The following is a 15,023-nucleotide window of genomic DNA, read 5'->3' on the forward strand; positions in this document are numbered from 1 at the left end:
TAAATGGCGAGCTTCCACTAAGAATACCGCATCGGTTTGGGTTTCACCCGTTAAAAATTCCTCTATCGAACTAATGTTCATCATTTACAGGAAGGCTAGGACCGCACTTTTAGCAACTGCAATCAATTCAATTTTGATGATGCTAATGACCGTTTGTTTACATTTAGTGCGGTGGACAAAGTGTTCCGAGGTCAAAAACGTTTTCGGTTGCCTTTAACAAAGTCCGCAACTCTTCCTGAGATCAATGGCCCTTGACCCTATTCCGAGGTCAAAGACCCTTTTGTTTATCTTTAGCAGTCTTCCTTTGACCTTTGTTGATGACAATTACCTTTTGTTTACATATAGTAACCTATTCTGAGGATAATAACCTTTTTGTTTACCTTTAGAAAAGTCTATAACCCTTTTTAAAGTCAATGATCTTTGGTGAGGTCAGTGACCCTTAGTTTACGTATAGCGTGGTCAACAACCCTTATTGAGGTCCATTACCTTTGTTTAACTTTAGCGAAGTCAGCAACCTAATATGAGGTTAATGACCGCTTTAGCAAAGTCCAGATCCCTTCCTGAACTTTAGGGATGTTGATTGATATGACGTCAGTTTAAAAAACACCTCTTCATTTAATCCAATTGATTCAATAGTGAATACAAATTGTTAGGATCGGAAAATTATAGCTTATAGATGTCATACAAACTGACTGATCAAAATCAAGATAACCTTTTTTTTCCATTTTATCCTATAAAAGAAATACCTCTGAATGATTAATTTAAGTTTATATGATAATTTTAAAAATCCTTTGTCATTTAAAAGTTTTTACAATATATGTGTAAATATCTAATGGCGTAATACTCCTAAATATTGTGAATGTATTTATAAGCCTCAGCGATGGCATCGTAACCGAAAAAAAAAATTAAATAAAAATCTCAAAACTTATGATATAGCATGGTGGCACCACTGTAAAATGTTGTAAAAATGCGCATTCTGACAGCGTTTTCGAGTCAAAGAGTTTCGCATTATATTATCTTTGTGTTTTTGCTTTTCTCCTATGTTTCTTTACTCCTTTCTATTTTTATGTCGAAATATAATAGTATTAAAGTTTGATTTTGGCAAAATTGACATATTTAAATGCACATTCATATTTACATACACACCATATTACAGTGATTGAGTTGAACGGAACCAATCGTAAGCACTGATTGAAATATGCGTTTTATGGCTTTGAGATCTTATTCATGTAGGATTTTATTCAATATAATAGCGAACACACACGTCCGCTCGCTTTCGCGGTTACAATGCTTCTCCTTTCTTAAAACTATAAGTATCGACCGTTACTATCCTATGATGGACGCTTCGTTCAGTCAGTAGTGCCAATTGTCAGTAGTGCCAATAGTCTTTGTCGGGCTACCGAATTGTTCCTACATTCATTTGCCTAAAAAGTGCTTTGTCACTGGCTTTTCCATGACAAAGTTTATCACTGGAAATAATCAAAATTGTGTTTACTGGCTTATTTAGTAAATCTTTTTTTATATAAAAAAAAATGTGAATATGTTAACCACACTGTTAGACAACTGGTGCCAACCTTCTACATTTTTTTAACTGATCTATTCTACCCACAGGGTGTCTTTTACCCCATCCAAAAGATGTTTAACTTCCAGAAAAAGCAACCACCCGATAAAAACAACACCCCAACACTTACGATTATTGTCATGAAGGCCAATTTTCGATAATCGACACTTGAGTGGCGCAATGATGTGTGTATAATTCTTCCAATGAATGTGAAATTAAATCAAATAGAAACATGATATTATGCACAGACTTGTGAGTTCGATCGCTCCTTGGTTACCTCCTTGCTTGCTGAGCATATCGGTTTTACGAATGTCTTGGAAGTTACAATGCAGCAGAGAGGCGCCACAGGTGTTAAATTTTTCTTATTGCGCAAATATCTCACTCCACGATTCACTTAGTATTCAAATTATATTTTGTGTATTTTTTTTCTTTTACCTTTTATAATTTATATTTCAGTTGTTATTGCCTGCCATTTACACTTGGTTTCCATTTCTTCAGCATTATCTCATGAAATATAAATTCAGCTGGGTGATAATTTAGCTTTTTATTACTTTAGCATACGCTGAGCCACACTTGTTGCATTTTAAGGTGTCTGTAAATTAGTTTTGTTGGCATATTCTTTCTTTATTACTCGCACTTTAAACTTTTTGTGTGTGTTTTATTTGTTTTCGCCTCATTTGTATTTCAACTTTTTGAACCTACTTTCGCTTTTCGCTGTCTGGACGTTAATACCAATTATGCTTCTATTTAAGATTTCAAGAACACTGTCGTAACTCCTCTGTTTTCTACAAGCGGTTATAAACGCAGGCTGCTTTTCGATAACACGCGTTCATATCGCTACAGACACCACTGCGTATGATTAATATTTTGATTTATTCGCGCTCAATAAATACATTTGAACCTTCCTGGAAGCAAGAGCTTCTGCTTGTATGTACATATATAAATCATAATTTATTCTTAATTCGGCTATACAACACAGTCAATATATTTTCAGTTCACATATTTTTTTTTTCATTATTCATGAAACTGTATAAAAAAATAAAACAAAGTTCACAACCACTTCTAAATTAATATCTGGTAGTGAAACAGAATGCAAGTGATAACACAACACCATTGGCGTTTTGTAAACCTATTCCATCAAAAAGCAAGAAAAAACGTTGACGTTCTGTTGCACCGTAGCTTTAATACCCTTCACAAATTAAAAGTTTACATACAATAACTTGATTTTGTTGGGCCAGTTTGTTTGACAGCTATATAATATAGAGGTCCGATCTGAACAATTGATTCGGATGTTGTACCATTACCTTAAACAATAATTCATGCCAAATATTGTGAAGATATCTTGTCAAAAGTAAAAAAGGTTTTCCATACTGGGACTTGACTTTGATGGTTCAGTTTATATAGCAACTATATCCTATAGTGGTCTGATATCGGCGTTGCTGACAAATTGGCAGCTCGTTGAGGAAAAATGTGGAAAAAATTTCATGCTGATCATTTATATATATAATTTATAGGGTCTACAGCGTTGCCTTCTGAGGTTTACAAACTTCGTTGTAAATTTACCCTATTCACGGTATAACAATTGTAACTACTTAAATAGTCGAGGTTTATATTTCTTTCAAGAATTTTAATGAACAATGTGTTAATCGAAATACTAGTCACCGATTGCAACTGCGTTTACTTTCCATTTTTGATTTATTCCCCGCAAGAATTATTCGCCCATTCGTATTACCAATTGAAATGAAAGAAAGTAAAATAGAATAAGTAAAAACACAAAAAGGTTTACGAATTGCGAAGGTCACAGACCGTTTTCCACTTATAACAATATTTACAGCGCTCCCTCTCAGCTTCTTGGAATATTTGCATAGGATTTGATAGTACGAAATATTTCAGCTGAATAATGAAGCAGACGAAAAGAAACCAAAATTTTTAAATCAGCAAAGCTCAACGTCGGCAAACGAACTTTTGCATTGGTATTTACTACTTTGCTCATCAGAAAATCCTTCAAATAATTTAGGTTTAAAAAATCCACATCAATAAATAAATCATTATATTCAGTAAACATGATTTGGTCGTTATGAAATTGTTGGGCTTCATTCTCCTCCTCCTTGGTACCGTTCTCTTAATGCTAGTCACCAAATGTGAATTTAGCTATGATTAGAACCTGCAAGCCGTGTTGGTCATGCCCTTAACTAACTTTTGTAATGTGCTCACCTGCCTTCAGCAAATGCTTAGTTAAGTTTTTTTTTATTTTGAGATAAAAGGGAGCACATTTTTGTTTTTGTAATTTTGACCTTACTCAGTTTCGTTTACACATGCTCGTGTGTGTGTTTGACTGTTTAAAATTCCGCATATTAAAAAAGTCGCTTCAAGTATCCGAACTCCAAAAGTAGCTGCAAACAATGACAGCAGCCTTAACCGGATGTCGAGCACCGGAAATGAGAGGAAGGACAAGTGAACGAGTGAAGGGTAAGTACGTGGGTACGAGAAAAATTATTTTAGAAGGAAAGGAATGCAAAAATATTTTTAATGGTCGACATTCTTACGAACACACTCACACATATACTTTTATTTCCACGAACTTTTATGTGCATTTGTATCGTGTGCATATTTAGTTGGCCATAATCGCTTGAGTACACTTAAAGTAGTCATGTAATATGCTTTACATACTCACAGTGTATCCTTTTGAGTTTACTTTTGATGACTTAAAGTATCACCTTAAAGTTGAATTTGCGCAAAAATATTGGATTCTTACCGAAGCTAAAATATCCTTCAAAGGTGTATTTCGATCTGAACAACTTATTTAGGTTTTTGGCGTGAACACGAATCCATGCAAAATTTTGCAAAGATATCCTGTCAACTAAAAATGTTTTTCATGCAAAAAAATGATCTTCGAGTTTGTACGGCAGCCACCATATATATATTATATATATATTTATTCAAAAGTGGTCAAATATGGGCGTTTCTTGAAAATGAACAGGATCTTGGCAAGAAAAGTACATGTAAACGAAATCTTAAAAACTGAGTTTGCTAGTTTGCGTATGTACAGACAGACGGACATGGCTTAATCAACTCAGCTAATAATCGATCAAGCTAAACTGAACGTGGACACATTGTCAGCAATTAATTTTGTGCAAATTTAACGAAGTCTCAGTGACGGAGTGAGAGTTGTAAACATCAACTGCACTAAATCCCACCGAAATCAACTCGGAATGAATTAATTAATCAACGATATGCACAAATTTTATTACTACTTTTTCTGCTTGTTGATTGCCGCCTGGTGCCTGATGATTGGTGCTCTAGCACTCCATGGAATGTTACTTCATTATAATTAATGAAAAATTAAAAATAAAATGAAATTGCCAAACTCACCAAGAGAGTATATTTTAAGTGCAATTAAGTCGAAGAAAAAGTGTTAAACAGAAAGATTAAGTTAATCAGATTAACTTGGCCAGACAGCGCACAACGAAGGTAATAAAATGCGCAAATATTTACGGTAATTTATTTGATGAGCGCCAATGTATTGCAAATGTAGAGCTTGTGAATATTTTGCTCTAATTGAGTAATTTACTGCTGATTACAGCAGCCGCTCCTTCTGATGGACAACTTTTTGCCAGCAGACAAGCGATTTAAAAGTTATTATGAGAAATGTGTAACGCTCCGCTGACGAAAGCAGAAAGTTTACAATGCGTGTGAACGAAACAACAAAATGTTCGAACGGATATTCAGCAAAGAAAGTGATTGCAGATAAGGAATGCCTGCAAAGTTCTCTGAGATAATGCAGCGGCGAGTTAATAAGCCTTTGGAGTAAAATGTAATATTGTTTTGTGTCGTAGGTGCATGAAATGCATTTATCAAGTTTTATTAATAGTTTATTATTAATAGTATGTATTTATTATTCGTACTTTAATTACACAAAAAGAAGAAGGAACAAGCATTCCTCACAACTTCAGGATACTAACAAGCGTCAAAGACCAATGCACTAAGTGTCTCTAGGCTCAAACTCAAAACGAAATTGAAATATTTTTATTTTGTCTTTTATAGAAATGTGCACTCTTCAGAAACAATGTTCGTTGCGACCTAACTGTTGTAAAATTTTTCCTATAAAATGCCCTTCACGCAATGAATGCATTTTAGCTCAGTCTAAAATTCTAACTAATTTTAAATTCTTACATTTTCGATCAAAAAGCGCAGGATGCTGAATACTGTGAGGGATTTAAATATCGACCATAAAAAATTTTTCATTCTTCAACACTTTACTCATTACTGTATGAGAATTGTGGATGGGCTCATTTCGAATTCCGCGTGCTTCCTCATTTTATTGGTGTCCTCCGCACATTTATATTATATGTGTAATATTCCGACTCCTTCCTTACTACCACTATCGGTTGGCTTAAATTTAGTATTATTCCGCACTTCAGCATTCCTATGCGTTTACTCGTTTACTAAATTTCCAATTTCACTTGCTTAGTTTCAGCGATGCCAGCTGCGAAACTGTTTCGTTTATTTTGCAAATTTGTGTGAAATTTCCGCTATTACAACGAAAATTTAAAGTGCCGACGAGGCGCTGAAGTGCGGTGAGCTCGCTCTGTTGCGTTGCATTGCTTTTAAGCCATTCTCGACATTCGTATTTGATTTCACCAAATTGCTGCGGGTACATGTTTGTTTGGGCGAGGTCAGGCATATGGAGTTTTAGAGAATACGCTTCCTCCGTAAACATGAATTATTGCTTGCGGTTACAATAGTTGGGAATTTCTAAACAAAAGGTAGACTAACCGACGGGCGTTAGTACAAGGTATGTATGTATATACAACTGTGGTACTTCTATTGGGAGGCTCCTTTGGTTTTAGTTCAATCAATGCATTTGGTAAAAGTTCGCATTGAGAGTTTTCATGCATTATTATTGTATGTATACATATAAGGGTATTCCCGTACGAATTCGAAAATATTCCACATTATTTGCTTTTAAAGCTTTAGTGATTTGCCGTTGCAACAACCGATCGGATGTAAAAAACTGTATATATAGGCGCTCCACTTGACCATTTGTGATGTTCTTGGGTGACTTTCGTTTTGGCCATCTTTCAAGCCAAAAATGTGCAAACGCAACAAAGTGTCGGTTTGGCTATTTGCCGGACATAATGCTAAGTGGGTAAAGCCATTTGTAAAACTCAAGGCACTCAACTTCGTGAAATACGGCATCTTTGTGCAGATATGTGCATAGATACATGCATTCTGCTTTCTCCATGGAAGTGCTATTCGGCCATGTTAGCAGACCTTTTCCTGATTGGAGATTGTAATTCATGGCTAAGTGGTTTTAAATTTAAATCACGTACTCCAATGTAGACACCACAAATGAGTTTTCATGGTCTCTGAAGGTATGTGGGGGTAGTTGATTTCGATTGACCGAAACTTCGAGAGTAGTGAATCGAACAAACAACTGGTATAAGTCATAAATACTATCGTTTTGAAATAGAAACATAATATGATATAATTGTATCGTTTTAATGAGGTATGCATTTACTCTCTTATCGTGAATTTAATTCAACAGTTTTCTTGTTGCTTTCACATTCAAGTCTTAAATTTGATATCTGAACGATTAGATACTATAAAAAATTTAGGTAAATATTCATAATCTTCAAAGAAAGTACTTAAACTTGTTACCTTTACGTATTCTTTACATAAGAAAATTTAACTGCTTGAAGTATAGCATCGAACACGCTCTGCTTAAAGTAAAAACAAAGCGAATTCTCGTCTCTCGACGCGGAAAACTCAATTAATAGCGCAGTTTTGGAATGCTTTTATAACAGCCATCTTGTTATTAGCAATCAAAATTGTATTGCAAATAAAATTACTAACACAATGAAATGGAGACAGCACAAACGAGTAAGAATCTGTGCGTCGATATTTATACTTTTTCATGGCCTGCCTTGTTCTCAAAGACCACAGAGCCTACTATGTATGTGAGGAGGTAGACTCATGTGTCTGCAACTACTTTAGCTGTAAGGAGAGTCTGAAGACGCTTGGAAAGCAAATATGTATTAAATATAAAAATACATATCTACGTATGTGTACTGTAGAGAAACTGAAGCCTAACTGCAGAGTTATAGTTCAGAACTAGAAAAAATTCGATGTATAACATTAAAGACTTAAGGCTTAAGCTAATTGGCACAACTCTCTTGTGTCCAAACTATGGTATGGGTAGGCAATTGTCACATTCACACTCCAACTAGTGATTGCACTGTCTTCACCAGCGGCAGATCAGCCCGAAAGTATTGCATTTTCCGGCAGAGTGTGTGAATATGCTGGGCGTGGTGAGTAATGTGTGAACAAAGTGTTACACGAACCAATGAAAGTAATAAGCTAACAAAACTAGCTGCCGATGAAAGAAGTAGTAAAAGTAAGGAAACGCTTTATTGACGGGAAGTGTTTGACCAAGTTAATGATCACGCGTATACTGTATATGTTGTTAATTGAGAGAAAACAATGGGAAACAAAAACAAAAAGTAATCATTTATCGCGACAGAAGTGTCTCAAGAGAAAAATAAATTAAATATGAAACGGGAATTTTATATTCATATTGCGTTTTAATGCACTTTCGGCTAGTCTTAAATAGTTAATACATTTTGTACGCAGGCTCTTGCTGATCAACTTGAGACAATAACGGTATGCATACATTATAATATTCACATGCTAAGAAATATGGATATTGTGTGCTTAATAACTCCACTGATGTGCTACCGAACATTCTCTTGCACTTCATATTTAATATTTATTAAAAGCCAGTGTGGAAACTTGCCGTCGGTTGCACTGCAACAGACAGAATAATAAAGTTGCTCAGTTCAATTTCTCGTCGTCGCCGAGGGCAATAACAAACTTCGTCATTTTATATTCACTTAACTCGATTTTCGTTTGTTTGGCAACAGCCTTTGAGGCCTTTACGATTTTCTGTTTCCCCATTCTTACCACAGACAAACGGCTAGCAGTCGTTTCTTCTTAATCGCGCAGACGAATGTGGGAGCAACCCGATTTACGACTTGATTACACATCAAAATTTTGTGAAAATACAATATAAAGGCACAAAATTCACGTAAAATAATATTATTAGCAATCACGTGTCTGCACAGGGTGCTTCAAAATGCTGTGCAATTTAGTATAATATTTGTGTAAAGATTTTAAAAAATTGCGGCATCTTCAGATTAAGTGAAGTGGTTGCACCATAACTGCAGGCGTGCTTGATCCGACATTGCCGCACCCTTACACCTTTCCAACTAAATAAATTCGATCCCTCAGATTTAGAAGCAATAGCCCACCGGTTGACTCATAGTGCAGAGTTGCATTGATTTTTTATCCTTGTCTGTATTCACATGCCAATCAAGAGGAGCGCAAACAAAATCACGTGTGATGGAGCGCGCAAAGAACTAAAGGTCTGTATTTTCACACTGATTGAAGGTGATAGAAAGTCAATGAAAAAAACTTCACGACACATTTACATATATATGTACATGAATACATGAGTACATGTACTAAAAATGCTCGAAGATAACGCAAAGTTCATCGCGTGACTGATGGCTCACTCACTCAAAAGAGATGATATTGATGGCTTTCAACACTGCTATTGACTAAGTGAGAGGGAATGCGGAAGTTAGTTAAAACTAAACATAGATTTTAGAATTGACAACAAAAACTTGGTGATTAAGCTAAGAAAAGATGACTTACTTAGGGGAAACCGTAGTTATTGGTTTGCATTACATTATCCTAAGCCGTAATGGTAATGAACTGTGACGAAATCTTCAAATAACCAGCAGAATTTGCTTCATAAAAAAAAAAATGTTTATTTGAGCACGGACATTAGTCTAAATATTACTATCAAACCCTTGTAGCAGCCCTCAGAAAATATTATATTTGTAGCGCTCTCTCTTACAAGTTTTTGAAGCATTTGTTAATTTCAAAGTTTTATAGTTGTATTAATTATCTTACATTAGACAAATTTTCCCTCGAGCTATCCTTATTGTGGTCGCTACCGTAGCGTGCAGATTTTTTACACATTGTTATCCAAAGGTCACTGCATCTTTTTAGAAAAACTTTGCTGCTCCACAAACAAACCATGAACAAAGAATAAATTTTTTTATTTGTATAACAAAGTACAATATATTCATTATTTTTGCAGCCAATAAATTTGCCATTTTTCCATGTAATCGAATGATAAATTTGTGGAATTTTTTCCCCATTTTTGTTATTGTTTTCAACCATCAGTGAGATAGGTGTGTCTGCTTTTTTCACTTTTTTCTCAGTAAGGATTGATTTCAGTTTGGTTGCTGTTTCAGCTGCTCAATAGACCTTATTAATGTCCATTTTCGGTATTTCGCCTGATCATGAACGAAGATAAGGATGCGAAAATGAATGGCAGCAATTAATTTCATTCTCAACAATTTTTATCGCGTTTAACATACTCTCAGTTTTATGGGAGCACTTTGTCAAATCTTATGCACATACTTGTACATATTTAATATTTTATAAATGATTTTAGTCAGTATATTTGGTTGTGTGCAGTTGAAATTTATATAGTTCGCATGAAATTGAGATCTGAAGCCATCGATAGTTTTCAATTTAATTTTTTCACAATTTTTGAAATTGTTGGTACTTGCCTTCACAAGGTTATTGCAAAAATTAGCGTGTAAAAGAGAAATGATTGGAAAAATAAATCTAGTCGTTTTGAATGATATAAACTTTTTTATTTTTTAAACATTTACAAAGAAAGTAAATGACACTTTTCAGTTTTCTGATGTCTGTTTTAATTTCAATATATTCAGTTGAGACTATTTACATTAGGTGACAATTTCATTGAGAATATTATATGCGTGCGCTGCATTTTCTAGAGGTCGATTGGTTTTGCTTCAGATACAGTTTTGCTCCGTTTGTTGTTTAAATGAAAAAGTTGCAGAGGTTTTGCAGAAAGATAAAATAATCGTTCGCTACACAAGCCCGTTCGGGTGCGACAAAGTAATAAAGAAATTTCCGAACAATTTCCGAAGCCATAAAATTGTAAGTGCCGATAATTGTCATTTAGGTTAAAGTGCTTTTAGTACTTTGGCTTTAGTAAGTTATATGTGATCTTATGGCACTTTTTATGAGAGTACTTATACATAACGGCACATGTACATACATATATAACTACTTACCCAAAGGATTTGTAAGCAAAAGTTGTGCGTGTGTGTGTACGGACACGTAAGAACTGCCATTAAATCGGAGCTGAAAGGCCGTCAAGCATCCGTTAAAAGTAATAAATTAGTGGAAAAATAAGGTTGTTTTATAAAATTTACATATCGTATATATATATATATATATATGATAGTATAAAGGAACATATGTATTTACTCGGAAAGCATTGAAAATCATTGATTCCACCGCAATGCTGCATGCGACAGAAGAAATGGGTGAAAATTACACAGGGTATATTAATTTTGCCACGATGTTTGTAACACCCAAAAAGAAACGCAAGAGACTCTATAAAGTATATATATATATATGATCAGCGATCTATAAAGTATATATGTATATAAAAGATGAATGAGCTAAGTCGATTTAGCCATGTCCGTCTGTCTGTCCGTCCGTCTGCGTCTATATATATACGAAATAGTGCCTCAGTTTCTGAGAAATCGGAATAAAGTGCTTGTATGGAAAGATTTTTAATTTGACAAGATATCTTCACGAAATTTAGGTTGTTGTCCAAGGTAACGGTCCAATCTGCGTAGAAGTTGTTCAGATCAGCAGCTATACGCCGTAGAAACAGACCGATCAAAGTTCTTTTGTATTTGTGTTGGGTATTATATCGTCAATGCAATCGAAGTTAACGTTTTTTCTTGTTTCACATCAAAAGGTGAATACGCGGTGCTCATAAATGATATTTGCTGTTTACACTTTGCCAAATTGAATGACAGCTATAGTGAAGACATTAAGAATGTTCATGTCTTTTAATTTGTATAACATTTTGAAAAACATTTTTTGAGCTAAATTGGAAATTTGGTTAAAAAATCAAATTTATATCTGATGATTAGTTGAAAAATTATTATCATTTTTAGAAGAATACATGGAATATGCCTTTATTGACTTTAAATTTTACATAATTTAACATAATTTAGGCAATATATAAGGTGTGAAGATATCTAACAAGACGCTGCTGATAGTTAAGATTCTACAAAAGCTTTCTACAAAAAATGATTTCGACGATATCTAATCTTTAAAAAATATCAAGCATAAAGTGTATTCGGTTCCTTTAAATTAAATTAAGTGTGCAACTGCGCCACCTTTTCTCGAAATATTTCTTTAAAATACTCTTTCATTATTTGACGACGTTCAGTCTTGCTAGTGAATGTGCATTTTCGCAGAACGTAAATATTTATACTCATCAGTTGGAGCATTGGCCTTGCCTTGGCGTTTCTTAAAGCAATCTATGAAATTTAAAATTAACAATAGCACAAAAGCCATTGCATTCTCTTCGTTGTTTTCTTTCCATCACTTGCATGATAGGAAAAGAATTTAAAGTCCTCTGCGATAGTTCTCGTTCAACTTTCAGCAATTGCATGGAACGCTTAACACGTGCAACTAACTGTTTCTACATGTAAGCGTTGCACTTATGCAACATTCGTGATTTTTACGTCAAAATGTTAATGCACTATTCAATAGCAGCTGCGACCTGCTGCGTTGTAGATACGAGACACTCCACTCAAAATATGATTACACTTTATTAAGAGCGCGCAATGCAAACACTTCACTTGGAACCGCCAATTTAGGGGATAGTCACAGCAGGTTTGTTTAAATTGGAGTGCATGTTGACTTACCCTAGTGCGAACGTATAGAACTTATGTGCAAAATAGCTAGTTGTTCCGGGTACTAGCTTTCTACTCTTTTCAATTAACAACAGGTCACATGAAGGACATTTTGTTTACTGCATAGGATTTTCTTTGATAAAAAATGTACTTTTACAAAGATACAAGGTTTATAAAAAAGTCGGCGCCAAAGTCCATAAAAGTAATGTTTATATTCGAAAGGGTATATATTTATATATGTATATTCACAAAATATTTATATAGCTGAGTATTATAGAAGATCTAGTTTAACACAAACCGCCGTATGCTAGTCTAGAATTGAAAAAATCGACATATTTTTTTCATAATTCAATATGTCGTGGCAACTGGACCTGTTTAGCGGATGACTGCAACCATAGGCGACTATAAGTTGCGCTGCCTGAAACCTAACGTAAAATTCTAAAGACATTTTGTCGAATCTGCTTTCTTCGATGCTGCTGCCACAATATCTAAAGTTTTAATCAGCCGATTTACTTGAAATATGGCATGAATATTCTTTAAATAGTTGTCCCTCTATCACATGAAGCAGAAAAAAAATTAAAAATTAAAATTGGTAATATTTTTAACAAATTCGTCAAAGCTTAAAAGTTAGTGAAAAAAATGTACCATTATTTTTGAGTAGCCATCATTTTAGGAAAAAAATTTGTTTCCAGTTTTGCTCCTTCTTGAGATAGCGACGTTCGTACCAATCAATAATCCATCATTGCTTCTTTTTTGAGATGACCACAAGAGTAGAAATCATGACGACGAGGGCACGGGATGAAATATAAACAACTTTTCAATCTGAAAGCCTAAATTATTCGAGTTTCAATTGAAAATCCTCGAAAATTGGCACACTCTAATTTTTTGCTGATTTGAAGCTCAATTATCCACTTTTTGTGCACGCAATCAATGAGGACAAAAAGAAAATATATTAAAGAAACCAAAAAACATGCTGACCGAGGTCTGTAAAAGTATACAGAAACTTGGATTAGTAAGTAGTAAACATGTTTGTAGGAACCCCAGTTAATCTTCTTTTACTAAATATTTATTTTAAAACGAAAGCTAATAAATTTTTTACATTCCACATCAATTTCGATCGAATTATTCAAATTGAGTTTTCGCTTACTGCCGAATACTTCCTTACTTAAGTGTAGCGAAATGTAATTGGCACAATTTTATGATTATAGATTTAAACATATTACATATGTCTTAAAACAATGTGTACTCATAAATACTAGAAGTAAGCATTTGACTCATAAATTCACAAATATTTTCAGCGACATTAAAAGCAGATGTTGCAGACAGCTTTATATACGAATCACTGGAGCGTGACTTAAATCGAGCTATTGCCCGCTAAAGCGCAGAGTCAAATGACGCACACACACACACACAACCTCAGTTAATTTTATTGCAGCTTTTATAGCGGCACTATGCGGAGCATCGGATTACTCATACTCCTTTCAAGATAATAATATCGTAATACTTTAACGCATTAACATGAAAGTGTGCAAAGAATTATATTTTGTTGGCGTCTCACAGGTTCTCAGATACTGTAACACCCCGTACTCATACACAAACACAGATGCACATACACATTGCATGCATTTCCTTAACGCTTGCAAGCTTCCTGTGTACATAAATCGCCATAAAGCGGATATTGTATGTTCAAGCACGAACCACACCGACCGCCGTTAAGCAGACATGTCCATGCATGTAAGTGTATAGTATGCATGCATGAAAAAGTTATTTTAATTTTGAATATTTTTCAACGAAAGTTTCAACTTGGATTTCCAAACAGATTAACTCTTCAATTAGAGAAGCTTCAGAGAGAGCGCACTGTTTGGCTCTTTTAGATAAGCTGACGAGTTCCATTTAATATGCAGTAAGAAAGCAGACAATATTGCGGATACATGAACGGACATGGGTATTAACGCACAACAGACAAACATTTCAGATTTTAAAAAATGTGGAGATACACAAGGATTATTAGAATTTGAAAATAAGTAAATATTTTATAAAATTATTTCTAAGTTATGCAAAATTAATATATATACATATATATATAACGAATATATATACGAATTTTTCCATATTATATTTGATTTCGCTTCGTCAGTGAATTCATGGTTTAATTTTTGTAATTGTTGGTAAACTCCTTTGAAAATTTTTAGAATAAAAGATTAATATAACAATATCTGTATTATGCTTGATTTTTTCGAAGCTTAACCATTGTGTTTGAATGCTTAATTATACATAAAAAAGTTAATACAGAAACAAAAAATGTTAGCAAGTAATTTCAACCAAATTGACAAGTCGTCTTATCTATGTGTATATGATATATATATGTGTACATTTTGCATAAATATAATATATTTTCAGCAAAAAATCATATTGTCCTTATTGCCTATAGCTTGGCCACAATTTCCGTTAAAACACTTTCTGCTTCATATTGTCAGAAATATTAGGTACGACATTCGCTTGCAATTTGAACTACGCAATAAAAGCTTTCATGCATCACTGGTTTACGTTGCAAACTTAAATGGACTCCACCACATCCATTATGCTTTGTTTATAGGTACTTTACGAATTTTTCTCACATTAATTGGCATATATTA

At 34.1% G+C, this 15,023-nt stretch overlaps 1 long non-coding RNA gene across 1 annotated transcript; it reads left to right on the forward strand.

The window, feature by feature from the left end:
- The first annotated feature begins 10,453 nt into the window (after positions 1 to 10,453).
- On the forward strand, positions 10,454 to 14,383 carry LOC106623667 (uncharacterized). The gene is made up of 4 exons (XR_001330994.3): positions 10,454 to 10,603; positions 13,686 to 13,884; positions 13,948 to 14,121; positions 14,207 to 14,383. It is a non-coding gene; the product is annotated as an uncharacterized lncRNA (long non-coding RNA).
- The last annotated feature ends 640 nt before the right edge of the window (positions 14,384 to 15,023 follow it).

Source organism: Bactrocera oleae, chromosome 4 (genome assembly GCF_042242935.1).
Source record: "Bactrocera oleae isolate idBacOlea1 chromosome 4, idBacOlea1, whole genome shotgun sequence".
NCBI classification, from domain to species: Eukaryota; Metazoa; Arthropoda; class Insecta; order Diptera; family Tephritidae; genus Bactrocera; species Bactrocera oleae.